Source organism: Rutidosis leptorrhynchoides, chromosome 9 (genome assembly GCF_046630445.1).
Source record: "Rutidosis leptorrhynchoides isolate AG116_Rl617_1_P2 chromosome 9, CSIRO_AGI_Rlap_v1, whole genome shotgun sequence".
NCBI classification, from domain to species: Eukaryota; Viridiplantae; Streptophyta; class Magnoliopsida; order Asterales; family Asteraceae; genus Rutidosis; species Rutidosis leptorrhynchoides.
In genome coordinates this window covers 272,108,521-272,118,125 of record NC_092341.1, presented here as the reverse complement: position 1 = coordinate 272,118,125, position 9,605 = coordinate 272,108,521, and the positions used below count along the sequence as shown (strand labels likewise).

At 34.8% G+C, this 9,605-nt stretch overlaps 1 non-coding gene across 1 annotated transcript; it reads left to right on the top strand.

The window, feature by feature from the left end:
• Window positions 1-1,421: 1,421 nt before the first annotated feature.
• LOC139869787 (small nucleolar RNA R71) lies at window positions 1,422-1,528 on the top strand. Its single transcript, XR_011766366.1, has one exon. It is a non-coding gene; the product is annotated as a small nucleolar RNA R71 (small nucleolar RNA).
• Window positions 1,529-9,605: the final 8,077 nt, after the last annotated feature.

Genomic DNA, 9,605 nt, shown 5'->3' with positions numbered 1-9,605 from the left:
TATATTTAATTGCACTTCTAATTATCGCATTTTTATTGTTATTGTATTTAATTGCACTTTTAATTATCGTACTTTTTAATTATCGCAAGTTTATTTTATCGCATTTTTATTAATCGCAATTTCATTATCGTTATTTACTTTACACTTTAAATTAAGTCTTGTATTTATTTATTATTTTACATTTGGTTTTAACTGCGACTAAAGTTTTAAAAACGACAAACCGGTCATTAAACGGTAAAAACCCCCCTTTATAATAATAATATTACTTATATATATATTTCTATTTTTATAAAAGTAAACTAATATAGCGTTAAGCTTTGTTTAAAAAGATTCCCTGTGGAACGAACCGGACTTACTAAAAACTACACTACTGTACGATTAGGTACACTGCCTATAAGTGTTGTAGCAAGGTTTAAGTATATCCATTCAATAAATAAATAAATATCTTGTGTAAAATTGTATCGTATTTAGTAGTATTTCCTTCAAAAATATAAGCTATTTTATATACTACTCTGCTAAAACATCATATATGTTGATTTGTTCTTGAGCCTAGTTGACCTTCTCCGTGGTTCTTCCTCTGAGATTACGGAATCCATTTGCTTTGCTTCTTCTATGTGGGGATTCTGGATAGTATTACTTGGCAATCTTCCCTGCGGTCGGGTTTTAAGGCGTTGTGATAACTGTCCGAGCTGCGTTTCCAAACTTTTGAGCAGAGCCAATTGATTTCTCATTAGTATCTCCGTCTGATCTTGTCTAGTTGTAGTTCTCTGATTTAACTATTGTTTTCCTTGGATGAACTGAGTTAACTGATCATCATCTCTGAGAGTGGGGTTAGCTGCTTTTGTAATCTGGGTGGTAGGGGAATTCTCCTTAACTGGGGGACCAGTGAGTGGAAGTGGTTGATCGTCGGTTAATTGAGATTGTTGGGCTTGATAAGGTGGATAGCGATAGCGGAAAGGTTGATTGCTTCGCTGAAATTGATTAACCCTTGGTGATTGATTGATTCCAGGATTTGGTGGACGAGCTGGGTATTGAATGTAACAGACTGAACCGTCAGGGTTTTCGTACTCAACTTGATAGTCTTCTGTGGGTTGCGGGTTAGTACAATTAACACAAGCTTGAGCTTGGTTAATCTGCTGCAGTTGCGTCTTCAATTCTCCAAGTTGCTTGGCAAGAGATTCCATCTTATCTGTGAGGGATTTGATGGCCTCCGTTTGATTGTTAAGTGCAGAGAGTGGGCAGATGATGAAGTTGTTTCACCACTGTTCCAGTCATGATGATGCATCGTCATGTTCTCGAGCAATTCCCATGCTTCATCTGCGGTTTGGTTCATCAGATTCCCTTGAACTGCTGAATCGATCGTCGTCCTATGATTTACCGTAAGACCATTGTAGAAGGTACAGATTTGGGCTGATCGTTCTAACTGGTGATTAGGGCATTTCTTCAGCAGGGTTTTGAAACACTCCCATGCAATGTAAAGAGATTCATCATAACTTTGTTTGAAGTTAATGATGTCATTCTTCAGTTTGGTTTGTTTAGAAGGAGGGAAATATTTGGTTAGGAATTTAGTCGCCATCTCTGTCCATGACGTGATGGAATCTTTTTCCAGTCCTTCAAACCAAGTTTGAGCATGATGAGTGAGAGAATAGGGGAACAAGTATAGCCGGACTATATCTTTTCCTATCCCTGGCTGTTTGTAGGAGTTCGAAAGATATATGAATTTATCAAGGTGAGAATTAGGATCGTCATTCGGTAATCCATGAAATTGACAGCTATTCTGAATGAGCTGGATGATGTGATGTTTTAACTCGAACGAGTGTCCTTGAATCTCTGGAAATCTGATTGGTCCTCCTCGACCTTCAATCGAGGGTTTCGTGTTTTCTGCTAAAGTAACGCGTAACGCCATTTGGTTTCTGATTCGTGCTTCCTTGCGTGCTTTAGAGATTATTGCGTCTGGATCAGGTACGAATAACAATGGCCCTGGTCTAGATCGGGTTTGGGTCATACACTGGGTATGCCTTTTTGTTTTTAATTTTCGCAAATAAGCTAAATTATAATAAGCTAAACTAAACTAATCTAATTCTAAGGTAATCTAATTTAATCTAAGGCAATCTAAGGTAATCTAAGGTGGTCTAATCTAAGGTAAACTAGAGTAATCTAAAGTAATCTAATCTAATTAACTAACTATCCTATGGTGGAATATGTTTTTGGTTCTGGCTACTGATTCCCTGGTATTTCGGTAACAAAGTTCCGCACAAACTATTCAACAAACCAAGTGGTCAGGCCGACTACGGAGAGGCAGGATCCTTTTGGTCCCAATATAATTGGTGTCTGTTCGAAAAATCCAATAACCAAGTCCGTGTATAATTGTCTTTCTTAGACACCACTAAATGCTTGTGAATAAGTTTGATTGAAAACAATATTGCCTGATACCAGTTCCACGGTAGCGGCGCCAAAAACTAGGTACCTCTCTTGATATGGCCGAAACGGATGGTTTTTTTGCACGGTGTCGTTAGGCCGCGGCTCGCCAGGATCAGCCACTCGTGGGAGAGGGTACTGTTTTAAATTTATATTTAGCGGGGCCTAAATCTTACTACTCCTTATAAGTAAGGGATGTATGACCTAGAGTCGTATTTTTGAGATATCAGTAACATCGAACCTATATTGTAACCTAAGATAGTTAGGGAGTAGTGAATATTTATTTTGGGATTTTCTAATTTATAAGATAGATAAAGTAAATGCGATACACTTTGTAATTCAGATAAGGTTAAAGTAAGTGCATACTATGACTTTATCAGTTATTCTGCCGAGATTATGGAATGCTGGCTCATGAATAGGCAGAGGCCTTGTATTCATTACACTGGTCCTAAATGCCCCTGTCATAAGACATGTCATTGGGTACTGCGTTAGGCTTGAAGATTCTGAATAGACAGCAACGTCCCTTACCCCCGACGCCCGTGCAGTCTGACTACAGGCATACACGTTCAGACGGCTCATCCAATTGAGCGACTCGGTTGGGTGACGTATTAACATTCCAAAATGGTCTAAACTTTCTTAAACATAATAGAATACATGGTGTACCATATCCGAGAGACGTGATGTGTTTCAATGCTTTCGTTAATGATTGGTAAAAGATAGTTAGGCCCTTAAAAAGAGTTCAACCATAAATAACACCATGGCCAAGTCAAGTCTGACTTCCATGAACACGTTCGGTTATCCTAACGGTCCAATCCTTTATGTGTCTAAACAAATAGTTCCATAATTAACTAAGAATCCCTCAAGTGGGGTGCAATGCTTGAGACTGCGTTATGGTGCAGTATACTAGTCAACACTAACCGTGTTCCATGGCCTTACTTAGCAGAGGTACAGCTTACAACAACCGTTGTGCTTCAGCGTGCACGTACGAAGTTTATATGCTTAGTGACTACACTAGCATGGTCTAGGACCAACAATGTACTAGGGGTCTAGTCAGATGTTTCACTACGAAAGAGTCCTCAGTCGGAATCCAAAGCTCGATTGACTTACTACAACCAGTGTGCCTCTGTCGATCTTACGTTGTATCCGATTGACTTCTCTTACTAAGGGGTAACACAGATAGTGTACTCTGAATCGGGGTTTGCGACTTCCCAATAATAGAGCCTATAACTACATTCTATTAGTTGGAAAAGCGATTGAGTTTAAAGCATAATCGGAAAGCACTTTGACAGCATACACAGACCATAATATTATTTCAGAATTATAATACATCATAGCATACACTAAAGATAACTACTCGCTAATCATGGCAATATTATCATAAAACATTATATAAGATAATGGATAGAAGTACTATTAGATTAAATGAGTTCTGAATACAAAAGTGACAACTTCAAGACTCCAGACCGCTCCTAATACAATCTTCAACGTTCTTCTCCAGGTACTAGGTTTCCCGCACGGAGTCGAAGGCCTTGAGAGTATGAATAATATTGTACAAGAGAGAGAAAGAAGTGAATTGAAGTGTGTGTTGGAATGAATGACAAAGACCCTTTAAATAGACTTGGAATTTGCCAGCATACGCCTGGCAGGGCGTATGGCAGCCCGTTTTTGGCAGGCCGTATGCAAGGCAGGCCGTATGGTGGATCGTGTGGTGGCACGTATATGGCAGGCTGTTTCCATACTTTCAGGCCGTATGGCAGGCAGTATGGCTTGCTGGTCAGCCTTGATTTCCTTGATCGTAACTTGATTTCTTGTCTTTCACCGTTTTCGCTCTAGAATCTTCGTTTTAGCTCCGATTCTCTTGATTCTTTTTGCACCTCCTTCGTAATTACTTGTTCTTCAATTCTAACCGATGAAGTGGGTATTTTGCCAACAAAGTTCGAATCTTTCTTGTTTTTAGGCCTTAATACCGGGGTGAAAACGTGACTTTTTAGCCGATATCAGTTATTCTGGGAAACGACCTTACTGCAGGCGTTGTGAGAGACACCATTCTGGGTGGTGCACGACTGAGTACACCAAGTGCGAGAAGATTGGTCATATAGCCAAGACTTGTAGGGTTGCAGTTCGTTCGACCAATACACCTGCAACAAAAGGCAACGCAACCGTTCCTACATGCTATGACTGTGGAGAAACAGGGCATTTTCACAACCAGTTTCCAAAGAAAAAGGATAACACGGGAAATGCTAAAGGTCGAGCATTTGTCATGACTGCCGAGGAAGCTCAGGATAATGAGGAAGAAGGGGAAAAGGCACAATGAAGAGTTTTTGACAACTACAAGACTCATTTAAATTTCTCATTTTCATAGTATTCTTTATGTTACCGTTTAGTACTTTTATATTTTGGAAGATTTCGTTAAGTTCCTGTAATACTCTGGTTATTTTTTTTTAATGAATGAATGATGTTATTTTCTTTTCATTCATTTTCCATTGAATCATTCACCTCGAAGAAGATGAATATTGACTAGATGACATAGTAGTAACCTTATGGAGTGATAAAAGTACGATTTAGTATAATATAATGGCGCTTGATCAATGTAGTTATATTATGATAAGTCATGCAGAAATCCTAATGGATCATGATGGAAATTAGATTTGATCAACCTTAGGACCATTGTGAGCGGTTACTTACTCCTTATCACTATATTGTCAACTAAAAGTATCAACCCTAGATATTATATATTCTTCACTTGTAAATTATCCGCGTCCGGTGTTGTACCTATTGCATAGGTATCATACCGATTAGCTCCACCCGAAATGAAGGAATCATCCAGCCAACTCCAAGAGCTTTTGGAGAAAGGTTTCATTCGTCTTAGCTTGCCTCCGTGAGGAGCACCCATTCCTTTCATTAAGAAGAAAGGTGGCACATTGAGAAGGTGTATTGATTTCAATACCGTGAACTCAACAAGATAACCATCTAAAATCGTTATCCATTCCCGCTTATTGATGACCTGTTTGACCAACTGCAAGGATCAAGTATTTATTCGAAGATTGATCTTAGGTTGGGTTATCATCAATTGAGAGTCAAAGAAACTGATGTTTCTAAGACTGCTTTCCGAACACGTTATGGGCATTATGAGTTTCTCGTCATGCCTTTTGATTTAACCAATGCTCCTGCTGTATTCATGGATTTTATGAACCGTGTATGCAAACCTCATCTTGATAAATTTGTAACCATTTTCATTAATGACATCTTAATCTATTCCAAGAGCGAGAAAGAGCATGAGCAACATCTCCGATTGATTCTAGAGCTTTTAAAAGGAACAACTATATGCCAAGTTTTCCAAGTGTGAACTTTAGCTGCGAACCGTAGAATTTCTTGGACATGTAGTTGATAGTGAAGAAATACATGTCGATCCTATAAAAATCACCGCTATTCAAAATTTTCAAGAAACTAGTCATGGATGAAGACCTTAGGACTAGATATTCTAATTACCCAGGCTCTTTTAGCCGACATTTCAGACAATATCAGCTATCACTCAAGTAGATCCCCACTATAATTAAGTGTAAACTTTGCTTTAACAAAACGTTGACCGAATGGTAATTTTTAGTCAACACTTCCTGTTAAATAAAGTTCATACATTTCCCATCTCGAATCTTAAAAAGTGTTCTGTTAATGACATACTCGTTATTCCCTTGAATAATCTTCGCATTGATGATAAATTGTGGTATCATCAAAGCTCTATTCCTGTTGTTAAGAACCGTTGGAATTCATGAAGAGGCCTCGAGCATACCGGGGAACGTGAAGACCAAATGAAACGGAAATATCCACATCTATTCTCAACCGTTGATGCATCCGAGAAGTCTTCCTGAAACTTCGGGACAAAGTTTAAATTAACGGGGAGGTACTATAACAACCCTCACATTTCCGTTCTGAAATAACCAAAATGCCCTTGGGATTTTTTTTCATCTGTTCCTATGTGTAATCGATTTAGGGTTGTTATCTGTTACGACAAATGAACTAAAAATTTATGCTTTCATTAAATGATCGTATTTATTGTTAAAACCCTAATATTATATAAAACCCTAAACCTAACCCTACCTATTAAATGTTAAACCCTAATCCCATTTAATATTGAATATTAAACCCTAACCCTAAAACTAAATAAATAATATAAACAATATGTCATAAACTAAAGTGTGACAATATTTATAAGATTCAAACAAATAAAAATTTATATATAAACTAATTGGAACTAAATAAAATTAATAAAAGTTAGGGACAAATAAACAAATAAAATGTAACCCTAATATTAATAAAAACAATAATAATAATAAATAAATAAATATATATATATATATATATATATATATATATATATATATATATATATATATATATATATATATATATATATATATATAATACATAAATAAATAAAGAATGCCATTTTAAAAAAATAATAATAAAATACATAATATAACTTGTAAATCGGCTGTAGGAAAAAAAAAAGAGAGAAATATTAAACTTGATCCCTAAGTTACTAATCCTAGTTTAACACTAATTACCATCCTTGATCACCAAAAAAAATCCCTAGAATCCTAGTTTAATTAGGAAACCAAACTAACCTATAAATTCCTTCATGTGTTCCAAGTAACTCATCACAAATAAACAGCAAATTTAGTCGACTGATATTTTCTGCTTCCCTCAATTTTCTGTCGACCAATAACCCTCACAAAAACATGCTGTTTGTCGCTAAATAACCCTCAAGAAATCTCAGCCTTCATCGACTAAAAACACCCTCGAAACTCCATCTGCAAGTCGACACATCCAGCTCCCCTAAACTACCTGTTGCATCGACTAAAACCCTCCTGCAATTCGCCTAATATCCTGCTGTCTTGCTGTTTCTTTTCGTGATCAACCAGCCCCAAAAATGATCTCCTTGTTGCTTCGTCTGTTGCTGCTATTCTTGCTGTGATTGACGAGCCAAAAACAAATCCAAAAATCATCCATTGTAGCTGCAAAGTTCCTGTTGTGTTGCTGCTATTTTCTTTCGAACAAGAAGACCCAAACAGACCCTCTTTTAGGTCGTAAATTGATGTTCATGCTGTTTGGTTTTCTATTTCTACTTCATTTATCATCATCCTAGGTCTCCAATCTTGCTTAAGGTAGTCTAAACCCTATTTAATCTTATTCTTAATTTAATTACATATAAGTATTATGTTTATGTAGTGTTAATGAACATGAATCAGGAAGGCATGATTGAATTATAAAAATTTTGTTTTAGGTATTACTTTAAGTAAGAACATGTTGTTAGATGTGTAAAGTTAATAAGAAGATTATGATATTGTGATGGGTAATGTTAAATAGGTTACGATGTTATAATAAAGGTTATGATTATAATATTGTGAAAATAAAAAGTGTTATGGTTATTAATAAGGTTAAAAGATAAAGATGTATGATTAAAAGGATTATAATTTTATGTAAGTGAAAAAGCTAGGAGATTAATTTGTTGTTATAATGAAGGATTAGGGATTTGATTGTGATGACCCGTATACATGTCTCAGACTCGATCACAACTCAAAGTTTAAACACAAACAAGAGTTTATATTTATTTACTCCGTATTTACTTATTATTCGATTTTTTTCTCTCTCTTGATTTTCCCTGATGTGTTGTCGAGTTTTTTTTAAAGACGATCGAGTTTTTTTTAGAAGAAAGGATTAAGGAAACAGAAAATAATGATGGAAAGGTAAGTATTGTAAAATTGGTTACATGGTTTTGTACTTGTATGAGATGAAACTTGAAAGTTTAGGGGAAAAAATCACTACTTGTTCATATTTTTGAGTTGCATACAAATTAAAAAATTCAGATAAATAGTTTTACATATATATAAAGTTTAATCATTCAATTAAACACAGTATTTAACTCTGAATTTCCTCATTTGCATAGTTTAGTCGAATAGCAACAAATAGTAACTCAATAATAATCACATAAAATAATTAAACGAGTAATAATAAAGCAGCCTAAATTTTTAATTTCTGCCGAAAGTTTTCACGGACTACTATATCGTATTCCGTTTGATAATTAGTGGTAGATAAAATGTATTCGGAAAAATCCCAAACTTTCACCGTAATTATCTTTATTTGTTTCGGTCATTATGGTATAAAATTCGATCATTAATTTATTAAATAAAAATTACATCAATTGTCCCTCTCAATTCTGGGTAAAATATAAAAAGTTCTAAAATTTAATAAGTAGTTCATAAATATATTTTTAATAAGCCTAAAACTTATATACCTCATTTTCAGATCACTATTTATTTTAAAATCATATAAGTTCGAATTTAACTTGCTTAAATAACCATCGAAACGTCCAACGAGTATTACAATTATTAAATAATTATATTTGATATACTCTCTCTCTATATATATATATAGATTTATTTTAATAACAATTTAATTATATCGTATATTATTTTCTATTTTCAGTTCTAACGATTAAATCGTATATTATCATTTTTAGTTATTATGTATATATACCTATATTTATATTTATATTCATATTTATATTTATATGTGTACACATTTATTTACAGTTAATGGTTTGTGAATCGTCGGAGATAGTTGAAGGGTAATTGCATATATGAAACAGTTCAAAATTTTTGAGACTCAACCTAACAGACAAATCAACTTCAACCCTGTATAGCTAACTCCCATCATTACTGCATATAGAGTGCCTATGGTTGTTTTGAAATATATATATAGATGGTTCGGTATGATATGTCAAAACCTTGTATACGTGTCTCGATATTTAAAGTGTGTAAAATAAATACAGAATTTAAATGACGATAAATAAAATTGCGAGAATTAAAATTGCGATAAAATGTAATATGGAATCAACAATTAGCTAGGAACAGTTAGCTAGGATTTTGTTAGCGTGGATTCTTAATAAAATTCATCGTAGTTAATTTGTTTGTTTCTAACAAATTTTATTTTGTCCAATGTTTTTTTCATTATGCCACTTGTTGGATTCTGATAGGTCAAAATTCAAATATGAAATTGAATGAAAATGATTATTCTGCAGTGAACAGATACGTATATCTGTGGGTGTAAGTAGGATAGTAAATGACCGTTGAATCAGATTCGAAGAATGTACAGTATAACTTATTAATGTGAAATCTAAATATTCCTCG